The following is a 16,314-nucleotide window of genomic DNA, read 5'->3' as shown; positions in this document are numbered from 1 at the left end:
TCAGAGCTTTCTTCTTAAGGGGCAGTTATATTCACGATAATACAATTTTAGACTAGACATGGCATCTAGTTCATCTGCTCCAGCAATTCCAACATTTAATGGGTTGCACTATCATATTTGGGCAGTAAAGATGAAGACATATTTGAAGTCTCAAGGTTTATGGAAGGTTGTAGAGACTGATGAAGATCCTCCAGCACTCAGAGCAAACCCAACTGTTGCTCAACTAAAAAATTATGAAGAAGAGTTGCTGAAGAAAGATAAGGCACTTACCAAAAGCTGAAGAAATATAAGGCACTTACCTGTTTACATTCAGGACTTGCTGATCAAATTTTCACCTCAATAATGGACTTGGACATACCAAAAGCTGTGTGGGATAAAATCCAAGATACCTATGAAGGTTCCGATAGAGTAAAAGCTGTCAGATTATTGACTCTCAGACGAGAGTTTGAATTGTTGAAAATGAACTGAAAGATTATTCATCGCGAATAATGGATGTTGTTAATCAGATTAGACTTCATGGTGATAAGATTTCAGACCAGAAAGTGGTGGAGAAGATAATGATAAGTGTCTCTCAAAAGTTTGAAGCCAAAATTTCCGCAATAGAAGAATCTTGTGATATTAGCATGCTTACGGTTTCTGAACTAACCAGTAAGCTTCAAGCACAAGAACAGAGGGTCTCTGTGAGATCCGAAGAAAAGGTTGAAAGTGCTTTTCAAGCTTCTTTCAAAAATAACAAGGCTGGGAATTCAAGACAAAACACATATAAGAAAGGAAATTATAAAGGAAATAAAAGTTCAAACTCACGAAGCTCCTCTTCAACATCAAAGAAAAAAACTTTCCCTCCATGTAAAATTTGTCAAAATACAAATCATCAAGAAGTTGATTGTTGGTTCAAAGATAAACCAAACTTTAAGTGCAATTTTTGCAAAAAGTTTGGACATATTGAAAGATATTGTAGAGCAAAGAAAAATCAAGGCCAAACAAAGGAACTTCAGTTGGCAAATTTCACCGAGGAAAATCAGGAGGAAAATGAACACTTGTTCATGGTCTCACATGTCGATAAAAGTTCAAGAAGACTTACATGGCTTCTTGATAGTGGGTGCACTAGCCATATGACTCGAGAGCTGTCATACTTTTGTAATCTTGATACTAAAATCAATACTAAAGTGAAGCTCGGAGATGGAAGAATTGTTCAAGCTAAAGGGAGAGGCACCATTGCGTTTAAAACAAAGAAAGGTACCAAATATATTTCTGATGTCTTATATATTCCCGACCTTGATCAAAACTTGTTAAGTGTTACAAAAATGACCAAAAATGGCTACGGTGTGAATTTTAAGAATTCTCATTGTTGCATCTCTGACACTACCGGTTCAATATTAGCAAATCTTGATATGGTAGATGATAGTTTCTACTTAAAGCTCGATTTTGTGGATGAAAGTGCTTATCATGTTGTGGAAGATAATAGTATGATATGGCATAAAAGATTCGGTCATTTCAATAACCGAACACTGAAGCACATGTACACCACCCAACTAGTCAAAGATTTGCCTATAGTTACCGAAGTTGATCTTAAATGTGAAGGGTGTGAATTGGGGAAAAATCACAGGTTGCCTTTCTCAAAATCTGGTGTGACAAGAGCCACACACAAGTTAGAAATCATTCATTCTGATATTTGTGGTCCTATGTCTATACCATCCTGGAATGGAAACAAGTATTTTATACTTTTTATCGATGATTACACACGGATGTGTTGAGTCTATTTTCTCAACAATAAAGCTTCAGTTTTTTCTATATTCAAGAATTTCAAGAAACTTGTTGAAGTGCAAAGTGGCAATACTTTGCGTATTTTGAGAACCGACAATGGTGGAGAGTATACTTCAAATGAATTTGAAGACTTCCTTCAACAACAAGGAGTAATTCATCAGGTCACTGTTCCATACTCGCCACAACAAAACGGAGTTTCTGAGAGAAAAAACAGAACTGTTATGGAGATGGCAAGATCGATGATTTTCGAAAAGAATCTAACCAAGACATTTTGGGCAGAAGCCGTTGCAACTTCTGTGTATTTGCTCAACCGATTAGCAACAAAAGCTGTGAGTAATAAGACTCCGGTTGAAGCTTGGTCAGGAATCAAACCTTCAGTCAAACATTTGAAGGTATTTGGTTCTATTTGTTACTATCATATTCCAGATGTCAAGAGGACAAAACTTGATGCTAAAGCTAGAAAAGGAATTTTTGTTGGCTATACGACAGAGTCAAAGGGATATAGAATATACGATTTGACTGATTGTAAAATTGCAATTAGTAGAGATGTGAGTGTTGATGAAGGAGCCTACTGGGATTGGAATACGAAGGAAGTTAAAAGGCATGAAGCTTCTATTTCAAGTCCCCAAAATGTATCTCATTATGATGATCCAGAATTTGATGTCGAAGACACAACTGACACCAAAGTTCTGAGAACCAAAAAAATTGCTGATGTATACGAGTCTTGTAATCATGCTGTTATGGAGCCCGAAAGCTATATTGAAGCTTCCAAACACGATGAATGGAATGAAGCCATGAAAGCAGAGCTTGAAATGATTAAGAAAAATGAAACATGGAAGCTTGTTGATTTACCAAAGGGTAAGCATGCAATAGGTGTCAAATGGGTGTTTAGAACTAAGTTTCAACCTGATGGTTCAGTTCATAAACACAAAGCAAGGTTAGTAGCGAAAGGATATTCTCAAATTGCCGGTGTGGATTTTAGGGAGACTTTCGCTCCAGTTGCTCGTCATGACGTGATCAAGTTATTGTTAGCTGTAGCTGCTCAACGCAATTTGAAAATTCATCATCTTGATGTGAAATTTGCATTTTTGAATGCTGAACTTGAGGAGGAGATTTATGTAAAGCAACCTCAAGGCTTTGAAGTAGCTGGCCAAGAAGATAAAGTATACAGACTATATAAGGCACTTTATGGTCTAAAGCAAGCACCAAGGACTTGGTATTCTAAGATTGATGCTCATTTGATAAATCATAATTTCAAGAGGAGTCCAAATGAGTCAACTCTTTATGTGAAACAATTAAATTCTCAAGAGGTACTGATTATCTCTCTTTATGTTGATGATTTACTTGTGATAGGGAGCAACGATAATCTTGTTGAAGAGTTCAAGAAACAAATGAAATCTGAATTTGAAATGTCAGATTTGGGACTCATGCATTATTTTCTTGGCATGAAAATTAATCAACAAACTAGTGGTGTTTATATTTCTCAGAAAAAGTATGCAAGTGACATGTTAAAGAGATTCAACATGTTTTCATGCAAACCAGTCACATCACCACTTGTTTTAAATTGCAAGTTGTCTAAAGAAGATGGAGATAAGCTAGCTGATCCAACTCTATACAGAAGTATTATCGGGAGTCTATTATATTTGGCAATCTCAAGACCCGATTTAGCTTATGCAGCTAGTTTCTTATCAAGGTTTATGACTTCACCAACTAGTTCTCACTTGGGAGCTGCCAGGAGAGTCTTAAGATACTTAAAACGTTCTCTCGATCTGGGGATTATGTTCGAGAGAAACAAAGATGTGAAACTTGAAGGATATTTTGATAGTGATTGGGCTGGAAGTGTTGATGATATGAAGAGTACTTCTGGTTATGTTTTCAATCTTGGTTCAGGTGCATTTTGCTGGAACTCAAAAAAGCAAAGTGTTGTTGCACAATCTACTGCAGAGACGGAATATATTGCAATCGCGGCTGCTGTGAATCATGTTGTTTGGATAAGAAAGCTGTTGTCCGACTTGGATCTTACACAAGACAGTCCAACAGTCATCTATTGTGATAACAAATCTGCTATTGCTATAGTAGAGAATCTGGTGCAACACGGAAGAACAAAACACATCAATGTCAAATATCATGTTATTCGAGAAGCCGAGAAGAATAGAGAAGTCAAGCTGAAATACTGCACCTCCGATGATCAATTGGCAGATATGCTTACAAAGTCTCTCACGGGAATGAAGCTAGATCAATTGAAGACTCGACTTATGATGTCCAACAACAATCTTAAGGAGGAGTGTTAGTGTATACAAGATTGTTATTAGACATTTGTCTTTTGTTATGTAAACTAATTACTAAGAAAACTTAACTATTAAGTTTTCTTAGCTATTAAGTATTCTTAGCCTTTAAGTATTCTTATCCATTAAGGATACTTAACCATTAAGTATTCTAGGATTCTTATCCATTAAGGATACTTAGCCAATAAGTATTCTTATCCTTTAAGGATACATAGATATTTTAGTATCCTTAGTTGTTAAGTAATTATCGATATTCGTGATACTTACCTCTTAAGTTTTCTTAGAGGTTAAGAAAGCTAGTTTTTGTAGTTTATAAATAGGAGTTGTAATCAAGAGTTGGAAAATATAACCAACCTTCAAATTATTTCTATTCTACACTTTTATTATGTATTCTAATCTACTTAGCAACAAAGTCTTGCTATTTTAATCTTTAGCAACAAAGTCTTGCTAATTTAATCTTTAGCATCAAAGTCTTGCTAATTTAATCTTTAGCAACAAAGTCTTGCTACCTTAATCTTTCAAGTATAGATTTCTATTCTATTCTTGAACATTTACACTTGGTATGTTTTCTGCAGAATATATATAATGTTAAACAAAAACAATTAACATAAGTTAGAAAACTACATTTTTGAATACGTAATCGGAGAGGAAAGGAGATAATATACCGGGAAATTTATGGTATAATACGGTAAGTTCTCCAGCGATATGAACCAACCACCTCTATAAAAAAATATCAGCTTTTAACAACACACAATTTCTGAAGAAAAAAAAAAAAAAAAAAGATCACAAGGAGCATAAAGGAAAATGAGATTTACCGAAAATCAATTGAAGGATCTTTTCCTTGCCAACCCATTTCTTTCCACTGATATAAGATTAAATCCTGAAGTTGCTCTTCAAGAAACGATGCATTCCACAATTCTCTCAATGCTTCCTACAACATCAATATAAGTGCAAATGGGTGAGATTAACCCCTCTATTTTTGACTTAAAACCACACTAACACCAAGTATGTGCGTTTCCTATCGTTTTTTCTTTTAATAAGAAGATCAGATGTAGATGTAATTTACCTGATGTTCTGGAATTGAACTATCATAGGCTATGTCTAAACGGTTTTGCAGCCTTAGAAAGCAATGTTCGTTGCCACACCAACGAAATACGAAAAGTCAGATTCCTGCGCACATAGCAAATTAACTTATATTCGTGCAAATTTCATGTACTGCAGATTATAAATCGTTAAAGTTGGTATGCGGATTAACTTTTAAATATCTCGTTATATTCATATCCCAACACAAAATAACAAATAAAAACCTGGTGTGCAAATTATAACAATGTGATGATGAAAACCCCTGTTCTGCAGATTGTAATAATCGAAACATAATGAAAAAGTGAACAAAATGATGAGTGCAAAATCATTAAAATCTAATGAAAATTCAATAATACTTGAGAAAAATGAATAGCCCTCAAACTCAAGTGTTAAGAAGCATTTACCTCCATACATTAGCTATTAAATGAGATGTTATATTAGTTTCAAAAAGGTGCAAGGTACCTTGTTTAGAAACTGCACATTTGATGAATGGGTTGCAACAACATGCAGACCTAAGTAAGAAGACAAAAATCAGAAAATCCACAGGTTAATTCAGGTCAGAAAATCTAGAAGTTTTGAAATTAAAAAGTAAAATCTAGAAAATGTAGAAGTTTTGTTTAATGGTTGAGAAAAGGAAAACGTTAATCATAACGATAAAAAATGTCTGCCCTAAATGAACAATTGATTAATGATAAATACATGGGATCGATAGGAACTTGAAAGTAGTATTAAAATTCAAAAATCAATCAATTAGATATGGGTAAATTGCATTACCTCAAAACGATTGAATATGACGACAAATAAAACATATGCTTCACAACCGCAACCGATCCAATCTGTTTGCCCTAAATCCACGAATCAAATTAATAAAAAAAAATTCAGAAATCGTTTGAATTAAATGATGAAGATTGTCAACACATATCAAATCAAATCATTAATCATTCGATTTGTTCATTACATATATGTGATTAAACGATGTAAACGAATAGTTGTATGACGGTGACGAATCGTTGATAATATATAAAAAAAAAGTACGTGTTGTTTCGGCAATTAAAGGAATAAACTGATTGAATGTTCAATCCTAATTTGAATTCTCGATTACACAAAGCAATATACCTAATCGAGATTGATAACGCGTGAAGAAGAATTGACAGAGACGAAGGTTACTTCAATGTTATCTTATGCCCTAAACTGTTTTAGATGAAGAATCAAGTTTGATGATTTAAACGCGATGAAGAAGATGAGAATTGCAGAAGATTAAATCTGGTAAACCCTAATCATGAAACACAACATGAAACCGCCGATGAAGGTAGTAGGGTGTTAGGGTTGGAGAAGTGAATATGATTGCCTACAGGACACGTGTCATTTTTTTAAGGGTAGTTTAGGTGTATTAATCCCACTAATCAATGTTTAACATGTGGATTACCATAATTAAGAGGTGATTAGTTGATTGACACATAGGATTAACCTTGTGCTTTATATTATTATACTTAGGTTTTGAGCCCGTACGATACACGGCTATTAAAAAAAACAATTCAAATTAGTTATATTTAGATATAGATTGTATAGTCTATAAAGCGTTGCAAAGATTTTATAGTCTATAAATAGTTGCATCAATTCGGCTCTATTTTTGAGTCAACAGCAAGCGTCGATTTAGTGGCGTCTTGAGTGCCGTTTAGAGTCCAAATTGAATTTCAGGAAGAATTTAAAACCTATAGAAATTTGATTCTACTATTTTCATGGCGTCTCAATTATATTTTTAATTTTATTTTACTATTTTTTTAAATAGAAACAATCTCTTTATCCGTCGAATAGAGAGAGGGATGATTTTTTCTACTTTTGAGAGTGTTTCACTCTGAGTGAAGAAATGACTTGTTTTTATTCTCGAATAGAGGAAGGATTGTCTACATCTCACCTCTCATACTCCACTTGTTGTATTGAGTTTTGTTGTTGTTGTTGTTTAAATAGTTGCATCAATGAAAGACTATATGGCTAACGATATATTATAGTTTAAAACATGTTATATAACGTTTCTTCTGACACTATAATAGCAGTATTATAATTTTTTTTTTTGAAAAGCAAGTTAATATTATAAATCAACACAGGAGTAATACAATAGTTTGGGCCCTATTTCAGCCCACTTGAGTACAGATACACACGAAGTTAAGCAGTTTGCGAGTAAGCAAACATGCAGACTATACAAAACAGAAATACACGATTAAGATAAATTGAGGTACACGCTCGGATTGCATAGCCAAGAGTGCCAATCAATCTTCTTCTTTTTAATTCTCTTTGAAATCCATTCGAAAGACTTGTTTTGAATTTCATTTAGAGAAGCCGGAACGGTACACGATTTATCGCGAAAGACTTTGTTGTTCCGATTTTTCCAAATGAAATACGCGCACACCCATTCGACCGCTTGCCATATTTTTTTCGAGTGATGACATGGAACTAATAGCAGTATTATAATTTGTGAAATTACAAGTATGGTCCATATAAATTTCCTTCATATATGATAAATGTAGAAATAAGCTTTTGTGCAAATAATTAAGGTCACACATGACTCGAATAATAATAATAATCTATAATATAAAGTATGTTGCAAAGTGCATACTCAAAGAAAGTCGTATGAATCCAATGATAATCTATAAAATCTTTAACTATGTGGGAAAGTGAACATCCAAAGAAAGTCATGATCCATTGCTTATATAACCAACCAATCTCCGTTGCAAATTATGTTCCAGATATAACATCAGCTAATATCCTGTATAATCTGTCTTTGTTTACATATCAATTGAAATTTTCGTTCACATTGACTTTTTTAAAAAGTCAAACTGAATTCCCTGATGGTTCAAACGGCCTCCTAACACTTGGATTTGCACTCAATATGTACATCAAACTCGTTAAAACATTCTTGTAGTGACAAAAAGTACTCTACTTGCATATGATATTACATGAAGACAAAAATTCAAGTGTCATATTAAAAACTGAACATGAAACCATATACCATATACCATATACCATAGATATAATACCAGTACCAAATGAGCCATCACTAATTGTCAATATATACAATTGAAATGTCAATGCAATTCACAATTGATGGGAAAACCATATATCCAAACAATTAAAAAGGCCTATTAAAAGATCATAGGCAAAATATTAACCAATAAATAGTCGTGTCTAAAGTGGCATTATAGAAGTTAATTTTGTATAAAGAAAGTATATTTTTAAAGGTTATATCCAAATACATATAGCCAAAACAAAAGACGTCTAACTTTTATCATTCAACTCCTATCAATTTTGTCAATCGCCACGATGAAAAGTCACAACTAAATATTTTACTACTAAATTAAACTAATTATTTAAATATTCATTTTGAAGACACGGTTTTAAAGCTGATAAAAGTATAAAAGAAATATAATTGTTAAATATAAAACGCAATATTCAAGAGCAGTGAATTTAGGGATGAAAAAAACAATGAAATCAAAAACTAAATCAAAAACATGAAGGATTAAGAAATATTGAATACATATTCGATCGGGAATCGTTAAAAACGGGATTGAAAAGATGATCGATATTAGCATACTTATTACTAATACCCACCAAAAAGTAAATCGTTAAAATTATTAAACTAATTCATAATTCCTCGATCGACATAACCACGATGAAATCGATTGGATTAAACCTAAATTGTAAATTTGGTACCTTTTTACACAGCTTGATCGGAGTGAAGTAATCGTATTCATCAATATTTTGTTGTTGGATTGATATCACTGTTCCCATCCCGATTTAATTCGTTTTCACAAAAGCATTAAATTGTGTCTTGCCCATGAGATATCTCCTGAGTAGAATTGGGGCAAAAAAATAGAGATATATTTGGTTGTGATTTAATGTGCTGCAATTATTTACTCTGTATTTATCATCATCGAATACGTATAAAAGGTACTGTGGATGGTACACGTGGAATATACACTTGGCGTATTAACCTGCAATTACGGCCCTAATGACACCTAAACTATTTTAATCTCTTTTTTATTTTTATATAGATATAGATATAGATTATAGATAGATTATATTATATATATATATATATATATATATATATATATATATATATATATATATATATATATATATATATATATATATATATATATACTATGTAATTGTAATAAATAGAATAGACTAGAAATAGATGTCGGTTATAATTTATAAAATAATACCTTTTTAAAAAATTCTAATCATATTCTTGTTAAGGGCTATTTTTAAGACAAATTTTATGTATAAGAAAAATGCTACACTAAGGTTAATTAGTGGGGAAGTTAACACAAAGCTAGTTGTTGGTTATTATCAAAATTCAAATACGTTAACAAAAAAATTAAAGGTAACTTTTGGAGCTATCCTTAGGAATTTAAAAAAAAAAATTATAGTTATAATTAATTTAAAAAGTTTGAATGTGATGAAAAGGAAAAGTTACCAGTAACATTTAGATGCGGAAAAAGAAGTCGAGACATACTTATACCTTGAGGAACATGAAATCTATGTTGTCTCAAGAGTCTAAAACCAAGGGCTTTAAGGTTCATATCCATTGCATTCCACTTGTCTTGAGTTTTGTAATGATCACTATAAATCATCTCCAAAAGATCACTTATTTCATCCACAAAGTGATACGCTATACCAAGTCTTTGCAAGTTATCAATCAATTCAAGGCTACTCAATGGATCTGTCACTTGACGTATCATCTTTTTCACAATTTCCTTCAAACTATATGCTTTTGACTCATATACTTCTCCCTGTGTAGATTTCATTCAAAAATATGTCCAAATCTATAAACGATAATAACCATAGGTTAAAGAGGTTTTTGGGTTTAAGACCATTATTCAGTAAGTCAGTACAACGAAAGGAATTGTTGTCCCACAAAATCCACAACACCCTGTGAGGCTGTTGTGGTAAACATTGTTGTGGTGTTGTGGGTGCGAACAACGAAATTGACAACGGGAAGGAAATATTTGATTGTCCAAATTTATTTTAACTTTTTTTTAATATCTTTATTTACCAAACTACCACATCACTCACGGTACAAACACACCACAATACAACATTTATCACATCGCGTTAGCGCCCCTCAACACTGCCACATCAGCATAATTACACGCACGCACGCGCGCACACACATATATGTATGTATGTATGTATATATGTATTATGTATATATATATATATATATATATATATATATATATATATATATATATATATATATATATATAATTACACGCACGCACGCGCGCACACACATATATGTATGTATGTATGTATATATGTATTATGTATATATATATATATATATATATATATATATATATATATATATATATATATATATATATATATATATATATATATATATATATATATATATATATATATATATATATATATAGGGGCAGGATCAATGGGGAAGTAACCAATCGGGGGGAAGCGGGGGGAAGCAAAAAAAAAAAAATTTCGTTTTTTTTGAATTTTTTTTCCGGCATCAAGATCACACGAAAATATGAACATTTAGAAGAGACACTTCGTGATGAATGTTATTATTTAGGCGGGAAAACGATCGCCAAAAATAACATTTAAGATAATATTGTTCGTGAAGAATATGAACGTTTTTTTTTCATGTTTTGTGAAGTAAAATTTAGCCCGATTTAGAGTTTAGGGTTTAGGGTTTAGTGTCTGGTGTTTTGGGTTTATTCCATAAACCCAAAACACCAAACCCTAAACCCTAAACCCTAAACCCTAAACTCTAAACCGTTCGTGTTAAAAACTCAATCTAAATCTAAATCTAAACCCTAAATCTAAACCCTAAACCCTAAATTTCTAAACCCTAATATCTAAACCCTAATATCTAAACCCAATAGCTAAAACCTCAAAATACGCTCGAAAAACACGATAATTGTTATATATTACTTCTTCGAGCGTTTTTCCGCCAAAATAAAAACATTTATCACAAAGTGTCTCTACTAAATGTTCATATTTTCATCTCATCTATAATGTTCGTGAACAAAGTTTTTTTAAAAAACGAAAAAAAAAAAAAAGTTTTTGCTTCCCCCCGCTTCCCCCCGAATGGTTACTTCCCTCTTGATCCTACCAATATATATATATATATATATATATATATATATATATATATATATATATATATATATATATATATATACATAATACATATGTATATATGTATTATGGATTTGAAACATAATAATTAAAAAATGGCTAATCATATTAAAATGTTAAGTTGCGGCGCATGTACTGTGTATTTGCTAGAGAGGGATTGCACGGAATCATAAGACCATATTGAAGGTTGATAATTTGCTGATCTTCTTGTGATGGTAGTGTCGGTGGTAGCACCGTCCATGAGTTTTGACCGTGGAGAAGAATATAATAGCTTGTTGTTACATAATACAACAACATTTTTTGTAGTTGATATTGATGAACTATTACGAAGCAGAATTGGAGAAGAAAGTGTCCACATTGATGAAGCCATTATGAGAAAATTAGATATGTAGTAATAGATAGATAATTTACGTACAATGTCGTTTCATTTGCTCATGGGCTTGTTTAAAGGTAATGTTGGTCTTTGAAAGGATTCAAGCTATAAATAAGATATATATTTTCACTTTTTTATTAATGTAAGCTATATATATATATATATATATATATATATATATATATATATATATATATATATATATATATATATATATATATATATACCAGTGTAAATTATATAGTTTTGAACAATGTTTTAATGTAGCTATTGGTGACCGGTTACCCACTGAACCGGTAAACTTAATTATTTAACATTCTTTGCATTCTATATGGCTACAAATAACTTATATATACTTTCAATTTTGTTTCGATATAGGCTATATAAAAAGTTGATTTGTTCCGATGTATCACCAACGTCATTCTCCACAAAGATGTCACGTTATCGTTGAGTTTTTTATTCGGTTAATAAGTTTTGTTCATTCATATTATTGCACTTTTTAAAGTATATAGCCTACACTGGTATTTTTGAGGTATATAGCCTACATTGAAATAAAAGTTTAAGTAGTATATAGCCTATTTATAATTTCAAGCGTATATATTCTATATATAACTTTAATCCTATACATTCGGCTTTTTTTTTTGTTAACTTTAATGTTGATGAGAAAATTATGTCAATGGTCCTAATAGTTATATAAATATACTGATTTCATCGTTTAAACTTTTTAATTATGTTACAAGTCCTTTATTTTGTCTAGATAGTCCTCTAGTCTGAATGTGGTTAAAAAGTCAAGTAAACTAAACCATGTATACCAATTATATGAAATGTTTTTTTAAAGTTATATTACATATATGAAATGCTTTTGAATCCTTTTACGAGTATATATTACAAAGTCTATTCTAATTAATCAAATCATATGCTAAAGCATGCCGAGGACGAAGTCCATTAATCGAGCGTATTTATTGAATAGATAGATATCGATACAACAACAACAACAACAACAAAACTCAATCCTATATAAGTGGGGTATGAGAGAGGTAAGATGTAAACAATCATTCCTCTATCTTAAAATAAAGAGAAGTCATTACTCTATCTAGAGTGAAACACCCAAAGAGTATAGAAAGTCCTCCCTCTCAATGTTCTATTAATAGAGAGATTGATTTCGAATAAACCTCCAGCCAATAAGTAGGTTTTTTTTAAAAAAAAAAGAAAAAAAAAATATGATACGTTATGAAAATAGTAGAATCAAATTTTCGTTAATTTATATGACAATATTATGATGTATATTGTATTGCAAGATAGTTATGAGACATATATTTTATCATATGTACATTTATATGATATCAGGCCTAAACCCTATCTCTTTTTCACAATCGCTAACGCATGAAGTCGATTGCAAAATGTATACTATCAAATGGTAACAATGTCGAGGGTAAGAAGAAACAAATGGGATGTCATTTCATTTTTCGTGCCCCTACATATCTTCTCAAAACGGGAAGCTGAAAGAAAAATTCGAGCGATCAATAACATAATTCACAAACTTCTATCCCATGGTTCTATTCCTTTATTCTTTTGGCATCATGGCTCTCCAAATGGCTACTTATCTCTTAAACATAATTCCTAGTACACTTCTCAACTATCAATCTCCCACGTAAGTTCTTTACGATTGTACACCTTTCTATTCTCACTTACGTACCTTTGGTTGTTTGTGTTACCCTTACTTCCGTCTCACACAACTATTAAGCTTTGACAATGCTCAACACCTTGAGTCTTTCTTCGATACCCTCCTAACCACCATGGTTATAGATGTTACAACTTAGAGTCTAAAAAAATCATTATTTCGCTCCATGTCATATTTGATGAATCCAAATTCCCGGTTGCAAACTTGCATCCATCACCTACAAATTACAAACTTCTTACTTATCAAATACACTCCATATTTACCATATCGCTACAATCCCAAAACCCAAGACTTAATAACACTAACACTTCTAATTCCAACTCACCTGATACACTCTAGCCTAACCGTTTCCAATAGTGAGCCCATCTTAGCCGATTCACCGGTGTAAAATAACGAGCCCAATTCATCTTTTGGGCCTCCATCATATTCGTCCAATTCTAGTCACAGTAACTTATCCAGCTCCAATTCGCATGCCACTTCCAACTCTGATCATTACACTTCTAGATAATCACACTTCTAGTCCTCAAAATTCAAACTATTCTTCCACGCATTCAACTCGCCCTCTTACTAGATCCATGACAACTCGAAGCATGACGTGTATTCATAAACAAAAAATCTCGTTTAATCTTTCGTTTATTACAACCATCTCTCCTATTCTTCGTACACCCAAAGATGCGTTGTTCGACCCGCATTGGAATATGGCCATGACTGATGAATATAAATCCCTCTTGGATAATAATACTTGGGTTCTTGTACCACAGTGACTGGAGATGACTGTAATTCGTTGTATATGGATTTTTAGACACAAGTTAAAATCTAATGGATCTCTTGAACATTATAAAGCTAGATTGGTGGGTGATGGTCGTTCACGAACTCGTCAGTATTGACTGTAAAAAGACGTTTAGTCCAGTAATTAATCCCGTCACCATAAGATTGGTTCTTTTTATTTAATTATCTAAATCATGGAACATATACCAACTTGACATCAAGAGCGCGTTTCCCCATGGATCTTTAAAGGAAACATTTACATACATCAACCTTACGATTTTCGAGATTCATTGAAACCTGACCACGAGTGTCTACTTAAATGGTCGTTATATAGATTGAAACAAGCTAGGGCCACATGCGTGCTATCAACGGTTTGCTAACTATGCCTCTTCCATTGGTTTCACACATGGGCGCTCGGATAATTCTTTATTTGTTTACAATCATGGTACATACTGCTTACCTTCTCATTTACGTTGACGATATTATCTTAGTAAACTCGTCTAATGATCTCTACAACTCATTGATGACACTTTTTGCTCGCGAATTCGCTATGAAACATCTTGAGACACTTAGTTACTTCTTGGGCATTTCGGTTACTAGTAACAAACATGGATTATTTATTAGTCAAAACAATCATATGTGCAAGACATTCTTATATGCGTGGGTATGCAGTCATGTAACTGGGAAAATTTTTGGTTGATACAAACATTTATTCAGCTCTTCGTCTCGCAAACCATACTTGAATCCCACCAGTTTCGTAGTCTCGCAGGTGCGCTACAATATTTAACGGTCACTATACCCGACATCTCTTATTTCGTGCAACAAATTTTTCTACACATGCACGATCCAAAGGACATCCATATGCAAGCTCTCCGACGGATTCTACATTTTATTCGTGGTATTATCACCTTTGGATTCCAGCTGATGAAGTCGCCTTTACATTCATTAGTTTCTTACACAGATGAGGACTAGGGTGGATGTCCCTATAAATTAAGATCAACATCCGGTCAGTGTGTATTTTTTGGCAACAATTTAATTTTATGGTCTGCCAAAAGACAGTAGACAACTTTTTGTCAGGTAACCCGGTACAACACAACGTACCAAGCATATTGAAATGGATTCCCACTTTATTCATGAAAATATTGCACGTGGACAGGTTCACATCTTGCATGTTCCCTGTAAGACCCTGAATTTAAAGAAGGTAGGTGCGCCGCACATACTAACAGGTGCGCCGCACCTGTGCCTGGGTTTTGGTGGGGGACCTTTTTGTAAATTATATAAAATAGGGACTTGATTGCAATTATGCATGGATCGGTTTTGAGGCCCCTAAATTAGTTCCCAACTAAACTATTCTTATTCTTATCTCAAAACCAACACACACACTTTGTTAGAGAAAGTTTTAGAGTTAAAGAGCTCAAATTGAAGAAGAAAAGCTTGTTTCAACCCGAGTTAAAGAACAAATCTTGTTGTAGCTGCTATCTAGACTTCTCCTACACTTGAGGTATAACCAAAATCTGAATTTATGTGTTTATTTTCGTGTTTAGGGTTAGGTTTTGGGTTGGTGTTGTGTCTAAGACCCAATTTCTTGTGAAACTATGGTTCTTGAAGTGTGTTTAGAGTGTGTAAACCTTATTTTGTAACATAGGGTTTTGGAGTGACGAATTTGTAAGACTTAGGTCTTTCATGAGCTTGATTATCACTAGAATAATTATAAACTAGTGATATTGTTACTTGTGTGAGCTTGCTTTTGGGTGTAAACCCTTAATTTGGTCAAAAACGTGTTTGTGGTTAAAATGGGTCAAGGAGTACTTCAAGAACTTGACCTTGAGTCATAATTTGGTGAACTTGAGTCATAATCACTTGCCATTAGTGATTAGGTGTGTTAAGCTCTTGTTTTGACCTAGTTTGGGTGTTCAAAGTGCAATTTGGGTCAAAAATGCACTTGTGTGATTGGGTCAAGCTATTGGTGTCCATGGCTTGATGTTGTGATAAATGCTAGGTGATTTTATTTCGGATTACTTGTGAAGCTCTGGTTCGTGTTTAGCTCATCAAAGTTAATCAGGTGAGTGGAGTATTTATATGTGTATGTATATAAGTTGGTTGCTTGCAGGTGATGTGGCGAGTGACATTCGGGGTGAGGATTCACTCTTTGTTGGCCACTTGGTGTAAAGTGGTAAGTGTTATCCGTA

General features: G+C 32.9%; 1 long non-coding RNA gene and 1 pseudogene across 1 annotated transcript; both read right to left on the bottom strand.

Annotated features, from left to right (window-relative positions):
- Window positions 1-11,673, bottom strand: part of LOC139889575 (R-linalool synthase QH1, chloroplastic-like) — a 109,098-nt pseudogene extending 97,425 nt beyond the window's left edge.
- On the bottom strand, window positions 4,715-6,429 carry LOC139886508 (uncharacterized). Its single transcript, XR_011772483.1, has 5 exons — window positions 6,249-6,429; window positions 5,907-5,977; window positions 5,116-5,644; window positions 4,865-4,980; window positions 4,715-4,769 (listed from the first exon to the last, which is right to left on the bottom strand). It is a non-coding gene; the product is annotated as an uncharacterized lncRNA (long non-coding RNA).
- Window positions 11,674-16,314: the final 4,641 nt, after the last annotated feature.

The sequence above is a fragment of the Rutidosis leptorrhynchoides genome, chromosome 1 (assembly GCF_046630445.1).
Source record: "Rutidosis leptorrhynchoides isolate AG116_Rl617_1_P2 chromosome 1, CSIRO_AGI_Rlap_v1, whole genome shotgun sequence".
Taxonomy (NCBI): Eukaryota; Viridiplantae; Streptophyta; class Magnoliopsida; order Asterales; family Asteraceae; genus Rutidosis; species Rutidosis leptorrhynchoides.
This window is presented reverse-complemented; position numbering and strand designations above follow the sequence as displayed.